Genomic DNA, 12,521 nt, shown 5'->3' on the forward strand with positions numbered 1-12,521 from the left:
CCCAAATCAACTTCAAATAATTCGAAAACAATCGCCAATTTTTTCAGATTTTTATATCGAATCTAAGATCGTCCGCATTGTGATCGAAGTTTCTTATGGAAATTAACATGGGTGAAACTTTTTTTCGCAGTATATATTTTATGGCAAGAGTAATAATGTTCCAAATAATCTGTAACCGCGAGGTTTTGGTGAGAATTAGTGCTCCTATTTGGAAAAAAATACACATCATCGTACCAGGAAATCTAGACGAATTGCACAACCTCGAAACCTGACTTTTTTTTTTATTTAGAGGAACTGCAATTCGTCTAGATTGCCTCGTACGATGTGTATTTTTTTTTTTTTTTTCATATAGTATCACTAATGCCGACTAAAACCTCGCAGTTACAGATTTTTTGGAACATTATTACTTTCACGATAAAATATGTAGTGCGAAAAAAAGTTTTTCTCATGTCACTTCCATAAGAAACTTCGATGACAATGCGGGCTATCTCAGACTTGCTGTAAGAATCTGAAAAAAATTGGCGATTCTTTTTAAATGATTTGAAATTGATTTCAGTGATGGGGCGGTAAAAATTCGTCAAAACCCTAAACAAGGACCACCCTAATATACATGAAACCTGGTCAAATTCTTTAAGCAAATATTAGCTACTACTCTTGAAAACATTTGACATTTATTTCGACTGTAGAATTTCTTAAAGTGGTATGTGGGCATCATTATATGCCTAATTTTATCCTTAAACACAGTTTCTACCCTATATCGCGGTTACCGTTGAAAACTCGGCCACCCGAGAATCTTGAGGATTATTGTTACAAACATTATTAAAAGTTGTACCACAAAAAAAAAAAAAAATAAATAAATAAAATAGAAAAGTTTCGCGAGTCTGAAAGTCTTGAGGAGTTATCCAGTAAGGAAAAAACTTCTCTCCGCCGAATCCGCTTAAAGCAACATGGAAAGTATTTGCTTTCTATTAAATTTTGTTGTAAGTACTTGGCGCGGACAGAATTATACGCGATTATCTTAGCCCTGTAGGAAAAAAACTATGGTAAATATTTCGTAGGACTTGCAGCTGTACTGAGTAATCCCCATCGTGAATGGGGTGTGGTATGTTCAATTTTCACGTAACAAAGACGCTGGAATAGAAGGGAAGAAAATCTCCGACGAAATTGTTATACGTGATGAGTCAACACAAGTCTAATTAATTTTCGCCGCTGTAAAAATAACAGACGTCACGTTTAATCGGGATCTTATTATCGTCGAGTGGTTTCATTTTGGGGCGTGTAATCCTCAGAGCGAATTTCGACTTTGCGTATTCAATTTTTGGTTTTGCATATTATTTCGAAAAGAGCTCTCACCGGATCACGGATAAATTGACAGGGCATCGGATCAATTACGGTAACGTGTATTTCTATCGATTGCAGATTATTTTTATTATAGCGATCAGCGATAGGATCCAATCGAACTCGCAAAACTTATGACAGGGACGCGATTTTTCAAGCTACATGAAATCTACGCGCTATCAGTGGCGCACAGATATAAGCTCGCGTTTATCTCACGCTATTGATTGACGTATCCCACCAAGCTTTTTACCGAAATAGGTACAATCCAAACGCAGATAAACGAGTAAACCAGTATGCGATAAAATTTCGAGCGATAAGGAATGCTTCGAGCGTCTGTATGGGTACGAGCAAAGAAATAATGAAACGCTTCGTGTGCAGTTCCGAGTCTGGGAAGAAAATCCCTCAACAAAATTGTATCTCAAACAGGATATCACGAAATGGAATAACACACAGCTAGGTTTATTTACATTTGCTATTACTTTCTATGCCACTTTTTACTCTGAATGAATATTTTTCCACCGCCATTTCGTGTTCGGTTCAAGTTTTTTCAATCAGATTTTCACACCAATTGTTCTGCAAGTGAAAGTTCATCACGCTAACAATAAGATATCAACGTCGTGTGATCGAAAAAAGAACGAAAGAAAGACAAGTAAAAGATATAGATGGAAACGATTTTTTTTTCGCTCAATCCGACCATGCACAATATCTCGAAGATCGACAAAGTCGGAATGCTTGGTGAAAAAAGTGGTCCGAGTATTAAAGCTTTTGCGATGTGTCTTAAAGGATAGATTAATCGAATTCAACTCTGCTCGCGGCAGCTTTTCAATCTCTTAACTCCAAAGATTGATAGTGTTCTGAAATTTTGCTAAATTGCGTTACATTGTGATTTCGAAAGCTTATCACTGAAATTCATATTACCAAGATAATTGTTTTAATGAACGTTGAGATGCGGTAATAATAATTAACGGCTTTCTGTTTGGCCGTTGCTGTTTTCTACACCTAATCGTCAAGTCACGATATAAAGTTTTGTCGTGTTTCATTATACATGACGATACCTGACGAGTCAAAGTCCGTAGAATAACAGGTCGAAACCGGATGTGAGATAAGTGTTTCCGTGGCGTAAAGTAGGGTAAGGTGATACAGGCTGCACATTGAAAAATTGAAACCGTTGCTCTTGGCCGACGAATGCTTGCGCGTATCAGTGCGTGTCGTGGTTATTCAGCACCCTCAGGAGTCTGCCTAGCCCGTCGGGAATATCTCTGGGAAATGATCGCCTGCACTCAAGCCATCGGTCCGAGATTATTTTTCACATTTGACCTGAGTCATTTTATCTCGACAATTTCGAAAATTAGCGGTGAAACCGTTTGATCGGAAGCTCAAATTCCCGTCAACACTTACGGGAAACATTTACTGTAAACGGTAACGAGTATGAGAAGAAAGAGGGAGGATCGTGTCGAAAAATATTGACATTCGACGCGGAGAATATTGTCGTCCCCTGCAGCCAAAACAGGATTTCACGTTTATCCCATAAAAATACCATCAAACAACGATCGGACAAGCAAGGCAGCAATCTTAAGTCTGCGGGTAATCGACTTAGCTCGTAGGTAGACTGCATTATCTGAACTGAACGAGCAATCGCGGGAATTTAATCGAGGTGATTTTTATCATGAGATTCTTTGGCGTGGGTTTAACGTGTCCATTGTATAGCGATTCTTCGGAAAGAGCTTGTCTCTAGATCGGTGAATTCACATGTATGTATATCTTGTATGTATATGTACTACACACACGCGCACAATACGTATGAATCCTGTCTTTTGGTTTTATGTCGTTGAATTTATTCTCTCGATCGCGTATCATTCTCCTGTTAAATCTCTTCTCTGGGTTCTTCATAAGTCCTTCGTTTTTATGGTCTGTGACTATCTGTGTCCCAGAGAGATCGGCGGCTGGATCTGAAGAAAAATGGTAGGGAGAAGAGAGAGGTAAAATGTCGAATTGAAACAATATTTTTCGTTTCACCTGGTCCGAAGGGGAACCAAAGTCAGTCGCAATCTCCCTTGTTCTAACCGTGTAATTTTGCAACGAAAATATACGGTAAATTACTCTTGTGGCAGTCAGGCGGTTGAACCCCCTTGGCACCGATGCGTCCGCCCTGACTTATGAATAATGGACGTATCGCGAGAATCCATATGAGTTTCCGCGGATGCTGGATCAGCTATTTCGTTCGGCAAAACAATGCGTTTGTTGTAAAAACATCACACGTTCTCAGTAAAAAATAATTTGCGGTTTGTTCAGCCCTTTCGAAAGACGACCAAAAAAAAAAGAATCAAAAACTTATGCGTTGGACATGGTGGAGGCTGATTGAACGTTGAGCGAAATTTGCTCTAATAAAAGTGAAAAAGCCAGACTTGTCTCACTAATGACGGGACTAAAAAGGACCCCCAGCCCTTGGATGGTGATTACAACGAAATATAAATTATCTGTAACGGTTGTAATCGAATTGCAATGTGGACGAGTAATTATCTACGACGAAAGTTAGCGCAATTATTAATTACACTAATGACAGGGCGCGAGTTGATTGGGTTATCAATTTTTCTTTTTCTCTCTCTTCTATACCTACACATTTGAATGACGGTCTGTTAACGCAATATCGAAACATGTATCGAGTTTTTAAATTATCATAGAAACGCCAGCCATGAATTCGATGCTCCTGTTACCGAATACGGTGAATTTTTATTTCTAATAGCCGTTCATCAACTGCCGATCATTCCGCCATTGAAAAATCAGGCCCAGTCGATGACATCTGCCGTCAACTCTTTCCTCTATCTGTTCCGCTTCTACTCGGGTTGAGCAGACCTGCAGGTATGCGGCAGGACGTATTTGCGGACTTGAGAGATTGCGAACGGCAAACAAATTGACAAACTCTGGAGGACGACGCGCAGCGTCGTTGCGTTCCAAGCTGACCGACTCTCCTAGCTTTTAACATCCCGCGGGATGCGGAGATCTCGACGTCTGTCGTGAAAGACCGTTGACGATTTCTCTCCGTCGGGCCGGCTTCTTCAGCATTCCTTCGCAGTCGCGTTCTCTACCCTTTCATACCAGATCACGTTATTCCTCGATTCCGCCCATTTCGTCTCCTCCAATTTCATTCTGACCCATTGCTTACCTGCTTATGCTAATCCTCGGATGAATGGGGCTTTGCCGTCGAGGAAAATCCGGATTGCTTCCGAATAATCACGGATTTATATTCTTCGCGTATAGGACATTAGGACTGTTTCATCAACTCGTCCTTACCGACACGGTATTACTTATATAGTATATAAAAATCGAAAGTTTCTCCGTAGAACAGCTGAAATTGGGAACTAATAAAAATACGGTGCCGATCACGTCAACCTTGTTTCTCTTCTCTTCAATCTCTTGTTTAGACCGAAGCCGCGGAGTGTGATTAGATTTTAACGGATGAGCATGAAAAACGGTAGCACGTAACCACGGCACATAATATTTGCATATTTTAGTCCGTAGTCGACGCTCCCAACCGCAGTCGAGTGGCGAGACAAAATTGAGCAATATCGCAGGTACCGGCAACGTTTCGTGTCGAGAGAGCGTATCCGAGATAGACAGAGAGCCGCGTGTAGTTGGGATGACACAGTGTAACTGCAGAGATGAATCGATAGAGGAACGGGGCCGGCACTTGTCGCGCAGGGCGTAGCGATACGGGACCGGTATCATAGTACGTATGATTAAAGAAAATAATGGCATTTCATTCCTGATTGGTTTCGCAATTTACCCAACCTCCAGCTGAGCCTGAAATTAGTTCGCCATACCGGCGGTGGCGTGCTGGGAGAACATTTTTATAATAGCCGGTACATTGACATTGGCTGCGTCTACCTATATATACACATTACACATACATGTATATGGTATATACTTACGTACATGTACGGAATACGTACACGTGCATCAGATGCTCACTCGATATTCTGTGTACTTTTATACTTACACAGAATGGGTATATCTACTATTCAGCAGGACTATGTGTACCCGCCAATGTGGTTGGTTTACGTGCCCTAGGACCCCGAGATTTGCCGCCGCGAGGGTGAAGGTACGTCCGTCGTTATTCTCGGCCTCGTTTATTTCTTCTTAAAAATTTTTTGTCGCGAACACTGGAAACGTTTTGAGCCATAACTTCGTTGGCGTAGGTTACGTATATACTGATCTTAAGAAGGGTGGCTAGTGATCCTGCTTTCAGGACCTTGAGTTTTTGTACCTCTCGCCCCGACGATCAACTCCGTTCTTACAACGCACGCGGATATTGCTAAAATGACCCTTCTTATCTTGCGGTTTTGCTTCTGATGGCCAGCCTATGACCATTGAATATATAGTATTTAATGTAAATTCGATAGAGCTTTTTCAGTGACGGGTGATTCGCTTTTTGGGGTTCAAAATGAGAGTTCTGGTTTATTGTAACGCTTGAAGATAGGCACAAAGATTAGGTATCAGAGTGGCGAAAACTGGATATGAAAAGTGACAGGTACGTAATTGAGAGAATTTTTGTCATTCGACATTTCGTCGTTCATCGACGATTTAACCTGTAACTTCTGCGTCGAGAAAAATCAACCAATTTACTCTAATTTTGAAATTCCAATTATTTGCTTATCTGAAAGCCAATTGACGCGAGCGTGCAACGTTGTAGGCAGTAACGTGCCCTGAATGCGGATCACGATCATCGTCAGCTTCATGTGGCACAGTTTCGTTCGACAAACATATGGTAGGCACTAAATCGTAACAACGTATTGAAAATAACTAGAATGTTCCATATTTGAAAAGTAGCGGTACGTGCCCGAAACTTGTTTCACGGAGCAGCACTCGAAAAGTTTTCTACCCCACGAAATTGAGCTTCACGTAGCTATTGAAAATACGAAAAGCTGATTAATTCGCACACGGTTCTCTACAGTGATTTCCGACAATTTTCCTCGTCTCACCTGCACCAGCCAACAAAATCATTATTCCCAGTCCATTGAATATCTTACTCGTAATCTGTACATCGTTAGAGTGTAATTGCGCAGTCTTTTCAAAGTCAAAGTTGTACCTGGTGCAAGAATTGAAGTGGTAATTCAACGATGCTGCACGGTTAATTAGCGAGTGCTTCATTGCCCTTGGTCGAAACAAAGAGGCTGCTTCAGAAATTAAAGCTCTGGTGAAGTAGGAAGGATTTCAGTGCAGATAGTCCTTATCCGAGTAACCGGGGAGTGATTATCCGGCAGCATCACTGCTTGGGGTGCACAGAGTGGTGCTTGCGAACGATACCGAGTGATGGGATTAGGTCGGGTTATTTGAATGATGCGTGACGATAAGGAGGACCTGGAATTTCGGGGTCAAGCTGCGGGATCAAATTCGGATTCGGAATTCCTATAAAAAGAGAGAGGTGGCGAGATCGGAAAGAGAAAGCTCGTGACACGAGAGCGTCCCTGATCCTGCGGTTATAGTGCGCAAGGTGTGGGTCAGTGGTTAAACCTTATTGTAGGTGGGGGTTATAATTATCGCAGAGCGATATAAACTGATCCGGAACACTCGCTGACTTGAACGAGGTGTATAATGACCAGTGTGGAATCTAAACGAAACACGGGAAGCAAACAAACGAGATGTTGGAACGCCGTGCGAATGAAGGGAAGGATTGGTCTGAAGAATGATCTCTGATTCCAGAGCAATCCGATGCAGGCGGCTGCTGCTATCGTCGATACACGCAAGATATAATTATCTCGCGTTACGTGAGACTTCTTAAACAGGAATCGTGCGGTCGGTTAATTATCGCGGGATTCGATTCGCCCCGAGGCTTGATCGACGATGTTATCGACTTGGTATAAAAATCTGCGAAACGATTCGATCAGGGTTGCGCCAATTATAATAGCTCAAGCTTGGATTATAACGAAACAAAATGAATATTGCCTCGGCGTATCTCATGAATAATGATTGCGGGCTTCAGCCCGGGTGAATCGTAAAATCCATTCCCTTCAAATTGGGATTTACCAGAGTGACTGGGACGTGGGGCGGGGAAGGGGAACAGATAAACTTTCCCATTATCGCTTGGGAATGAATAAACATCTACGAAGTAAAGGTATACACTGTATAATTATGATAGGCTCGCAGCTTCGCATGGGGCGAAGATAAAAGGAAAGCACCTTAAATAACGTAAAACTTTGTGGAAGTTACGAAACAGATGGACGATATAATTAATGCCGATTCTTCTTCAAACAACCTCGCTTCGCTCTGTTATTATACACGTTTCATCTTGCAGCATGCGGAAAGTATGATAAATACTTTCTTTCACAATTGCTCCGACTTACCGAATAGCCAAGTTCCGGCCTTGCAGAATATCACGTGAAATGAAAGAGCAAGACGTTATTACCCCGCAGTTCGAGACTAAATAAACATGGCGTAATACTTCCGGCTGAATTCAAACATTGGCATCGTTCCATTCGAGGACTCGTCGAAGGGAAAATATCCAGCTAGGTCGTCTTATTTCAATTCACACCCCTCTCGCATCGACGCGACGGTATAAAAGTGTCCCGAGGGATTTTGTGCTCTGCAGGAGTGTCGATACGGGTGGAGTGGAAGGGTGCGCACGTACACAGAGCCATGCAGCCCATGTAAGAGGAGTTCGAGTACGAAAGTAGTACCGGAAAATAGAGCGCTGAATCCCTCCTATTGTCCCACGCCAATCTTATAGCCCTTACGGTGTTGGAGGATAATTACGGCCCAAGCTTCCGGAATGCCTCGAAGGACCCTCGCGCGGAATCCAGTCGCGATTTCATCCCCGATGCAGCGCGGTTGGCTATCGCATTCCAAAGCGTTGTGTTGTGCACGATCTGATCCGCCATAGACACGAGATTGCGCCGACCAACGCCGACGAGTAGAAAGAACGAGAAAAGTCTAAAGTTACCGGAAAACGACCCAGAGGATTCCAGGTCTCTCCTGCATTGTCAACTCCAAGGATCCGAAGTTCTCCGCGTGTTTGTCCTGCTACCATTCGAGCCTCACTGTTGTGCATCAGCGTGCCGTATGCGTCGACCTCGTTACCGTCCTGTTGGAGCTCCATTCGGCTGCTTTAAGTAGTTCGAGTCAAATACACGTTAGCCAGCTTCGGAACAACACTGTGGAGAGTTCAGCGACGCGTTAGGCGGTGAAGATCTGCGAGAGCATTGAAATTTTCTGTTTATCGATGCGTTTGAGTTTCTAGATGTATTGACCGGTAGCTTGAATCACGAAGCATTCACCACGCGCCATTGTGTACTACACATAGTAATTGGATCTAGTTTAACTTCTCGGTCAGAAATGGCTGCCGTGAAAATTGCAACCGCGTCCGGAAGTTTCTGCAACAACACGCACGTCCCCCGATAATGGGGTCAGTACATGGAGCGCTTAATATCCATTTGACCACGGTTGCGAAGCAAGATGTTAGTTAAGCACGAGAAACTTTCAAAGGCATGTATGAGTAAGGGATATTCTTTTTTCGACCGTTCGCCGCGGCGTTTGATCGATAGATACCGAAACGCAATTACGCGTGTTGAAAGATCAAAACGAGCTTCGAACTAACGAGCTCGACGAAACCGTTTCAACTGCAGAAGACCAACCAATCATCCGTCATCCTACGTCTGTCGTCAGAAATGTAACGAGATCAAAGCCGACTGGGTGACACTTGAAGGGGTATTCAGAGTCGACCGCAGGACCACTCGGCGGATAAACTAATTACCGAGTGCCTGCCGTACTCTCGAAATCAGCGAAATTTGGCGTCAACGTCGTTCCAAAACCGTCTGGAAAAATATCACTGGGTCTCCAATTGGTAGGTGCTATTCAGAACGGATACCGACTATCGGATACCCGGCCACAAGAGTAATTACTCGTCGCTGGATGCACCTCACGAATCGTCGCCCCAACTTCGTTAGGGAAAGCATTATCCTCGTTTCCACCTGCAGCTGCAAGCTCTTCCGGAATCGAAATAGAAGCAATGATTCGGACTTGATCATTAGTTCACTCGGTGATTACTTTGGACAACGATGACCAACCGAGGTCTATTTAAGTGAAATGGTAGGTTAATGGGTTCAGCGTTTCAGAGTAAATTTATTACACCTCCGTAAGGCGAGGGTTCCGCGAATCAATCTCCGTTCGCCACGGGTATAAGCTCAGACAGCTAATACAACTTTGATACAGCTCAGGGTGCGGTATGATCATCGGCTTTGGTTTAGCGGTTGAAGTCGAGGTTCTAGAAGCAGTTACGAGATACTGTTTCTTATTTCTATGACCTTGTATTATTATTCTTTTTTCTTTTTTTTTTTCCAGAAAAATATTTGGTCGTTGGGTATGCTTTTGGTGATGTTTTCTTATCCATTTTCCAACCACTCGTAGAGTATCGATTACAATTCTCTACCTCTATACTTGGGCAGGTCAGTGATTATTAATGGTACATCCCACACAGCATCATTCTCAGTGGTTATTCAGCTGCCATGTTTCATTAAACATATTTGCTGTGGGATTTCTGCTACGTCAGCTTCAAGCAGTCACGAGTTGCGAATTCATGAATTTTCCGTTCACACACCTGCCGCAACGTCCGATGAATTACCTGCGGACTCAAAACTCCTGCTCCTTTTCGTATTTGTTTCTCTCCAGTTATTAAGGATTAGCGCACCGCCCCAGTATTTCTTAAGCTGTCACTGCCAGCTGCGGCTGAGTGGACAGGGTTGCCCTGGTCTGGGCTGAATTGCAGATACTGCAAGCCGTTTCTCACATTACAAACTTGGGACGACTCTTACAGTCGTATTATTACGGAAAGTGTGACTGGAGTTTGCATTTAACGTTTGTGCAAATATGCATAGTTCAAGTTTAGTAACGTTGCGTTTTTAGTTGCGTTTGAAATTTTGTAATTTTTATTTCCATTTATTATTATTATTATGTATTCCGATGTACTATATTATTATTGTCATTATGTCTTTTATTTCAACGTGAAAGTCCGACTCACGCATACCTACCTATACGTATACTACGTTTAAAACAGTTTTCATAACTGCAAAATTTCTTATTCAACTGGTTTACGCTATGTTACCAAAATGCTATTTCCGTCCTAACAATAAGTCTTAAAGTTTATTTCCTCCGGCACTTAGATCCACTTAAGTTGTCGCAACAGCGAGCCGCTCGCGCGTCATGTCATAGTTAGAAGGTTCAGTAAGTAGTTTGTTGTGTGTCGAGCGATTTACATGTTTGTGATGTTTGCGAGGAAGCCGCAGAGAAAGTTTCTAACTGACGGTATCTTGAAATAACCTCGGGGCAAGGATTGTGGTCCAACACCTAGATATCGCTATATCCGTGTTTTCTAAACAAATTTGTCTGGACCAAGTCATTTGGGACTGGGTTTAATTTAGGGTATTTATTCAGGCTCACAATATTTAGCGATAAGTCTCGCCAACCATCACTTGTTCTTTTTTTTTTTTGCCACAAACTTACTAATAAAATTAAACTAGTTGCACGGGTATTCGAACATGCACGAATCAGTTATATCCAATTTATTATTACAGAATTATATAATTTCATTAATTTTTAATCTGATATAGAACAAAATAAACAGCAATCATGAATTACATATCGTTCCATCAGATTGCAACCAGAACTTGCATCAGCCGTACCGCTAGTTGTTTTTTAAAATTGAATCGACATGAAACATCGAGCGAGGGGCTCGTAAAATGCTCTGTAATTATCGGAACGGGTTCGATCGCATCGCGCAACTCTGGCAACGTTTTCTTGCGGGTTTGCTGTGTAGCATTCTCATCACCCGCGAGAAATCGAAGCTCACTGTCGCTAAACCTACCGCACCTCGGCAAGGTGCGAATCTTTCGATCGGTCTGCAAGCTTGTCCGTAGCTTTGACCGAATCCGGAAGGATAGAAAAGTCCGCAGCTCGTCTTTCCGCCCGCCGGACGCGGCGTTCAATTTGCAATTCAAATCGGCGAAGGTACGATTGGACGTTGGTACGCTCTACCGTAGAGCAGTTAATCGCATCCGCACGTGTTAGGCGTAGGCGGACTCGTGTTGGAAACGTTGTTGAGCTTATACTGCCTGATCGGGGATCCCGCGTCCTGATAAGTTGGTATCATTGCTGATTCCTGCAGGATTTGCACCCGTGACAATGATTCTCGTAACTCGATGGATCTCCGGCACGAATTAATTGCAGGAAACCGAAATTCCGCAAGGCCGAATTTTTTGCTACTTCGAGTTTCGAGTCACGAAATTTCGGCTCATGGTCAGTAATGGCGGAGTCTGTCCGACTCGTGATCGCTTGTATGTATATATGTACCTACGTACCAAATTTCCCCGGGTCCTATCTCTCTGATTTAGTGGTAATTGACCAAACAGAGAAACTCTGGCTTGCCTGGAGCGATGAAATCGTTACGTCGCGTCGTCGGCAGCAAACAGGACGCGATAATCAAATTCGTTTGTCGGATTGTTCGTCTTTTGTTGTACATTCTATACCGTCGTGTAATAAACGTCGGATCGAGTGGATATAAGATCTGAAATAATACCTCACGCTAAGTGATCGTTAATCGTGCTGAAATATCACCTACCTTACACGTTATACCTAAACGATTGCTCGTTTGAACCGAAAATTTATATTCATTTTAACGGATGTATTTTGTGGGCTGGATTATTCATGGTAATGTGGAAATTGTTGTTCGTTTTGTCAACAGGTGATGTTTTCGATAACTCTTCAGCCACTCAGTAGGCAGTTTTCACCAGAGCAGATGACAGCCGTTCTAACTACTTCGCCGCATCATCAGATGCGGGCTTGAATTATTATTTCAACATCGCTTGAAAAATCTAGGTGAGTTGCAATACCAAGTATAACAGTAGGGATTGAAAAGCTACGCACGATCCGAGAGAATCGATTTTCTCGTCAAGTTCGCTCGGGAGGAAGAAAAACAAAGCAAAACAAAGTTTAAAATTAAAATAATATAGGTGAAAAGTTTACGAGAGAAAAACAGGCCGACCTAGATTTTCCAGCCTTTCGAACTATTTGCATTTCCATGTGCTCAGTAACAGCATGTTTTTGAAACATATTTACTACCTAACGTTATACGGCTCTATTACGGACCTACGCTTGGATATCGTTAAATTACACAAGTCCGTTCGCTGATTATTAAT

At 42.6% G+C, this 12,521-nt stretch overlaps 1 protein-coding gene across 5 annotated transcripts in view; it reads left to right on the forward strand.

Moving 5' to 3' along the window:
- Syt7 (Synaptotagmin 7) overlaps positions 1-12,521 on the forward strand; it is a 212,340-nt gene that overhangs the window by 30,976 nt on the left and 168,843 nt on the right. For 4 of the 5 annotated variants that reach the window (XM_069135528.1, XM_046623161.2, XM_069135529.1 and 1 more), the window contains one exon: positions 12,068-12,201. The exons of the other annotated variant lie outside the window; for it this stretch is intronic. The gene's annotated coding sequence lies outside the window, so the exon portion shown is untranslated. The remainder of the gene's footprint in view (positions 1-12,067; positions 12,202-12,521) is intronic. 5 annotated transcript variants of the gene reach the window in all.

Source organism: Neodiprion pinetum, chromosome 4 (genome assembly GCF_021155775.2).
Source record: "Neodiprion pinetum isolate iyNeoPine1 chromosome 4, iyNeoPine1.2, whole genome shotgun sequence".
Taxonomy (NCBI): Eukaryota; Metazoa; Arthropoda; class Insecta; order Hymenoptera; family Diprionidae; genus Neodiprion; species Neodiprion pinetum.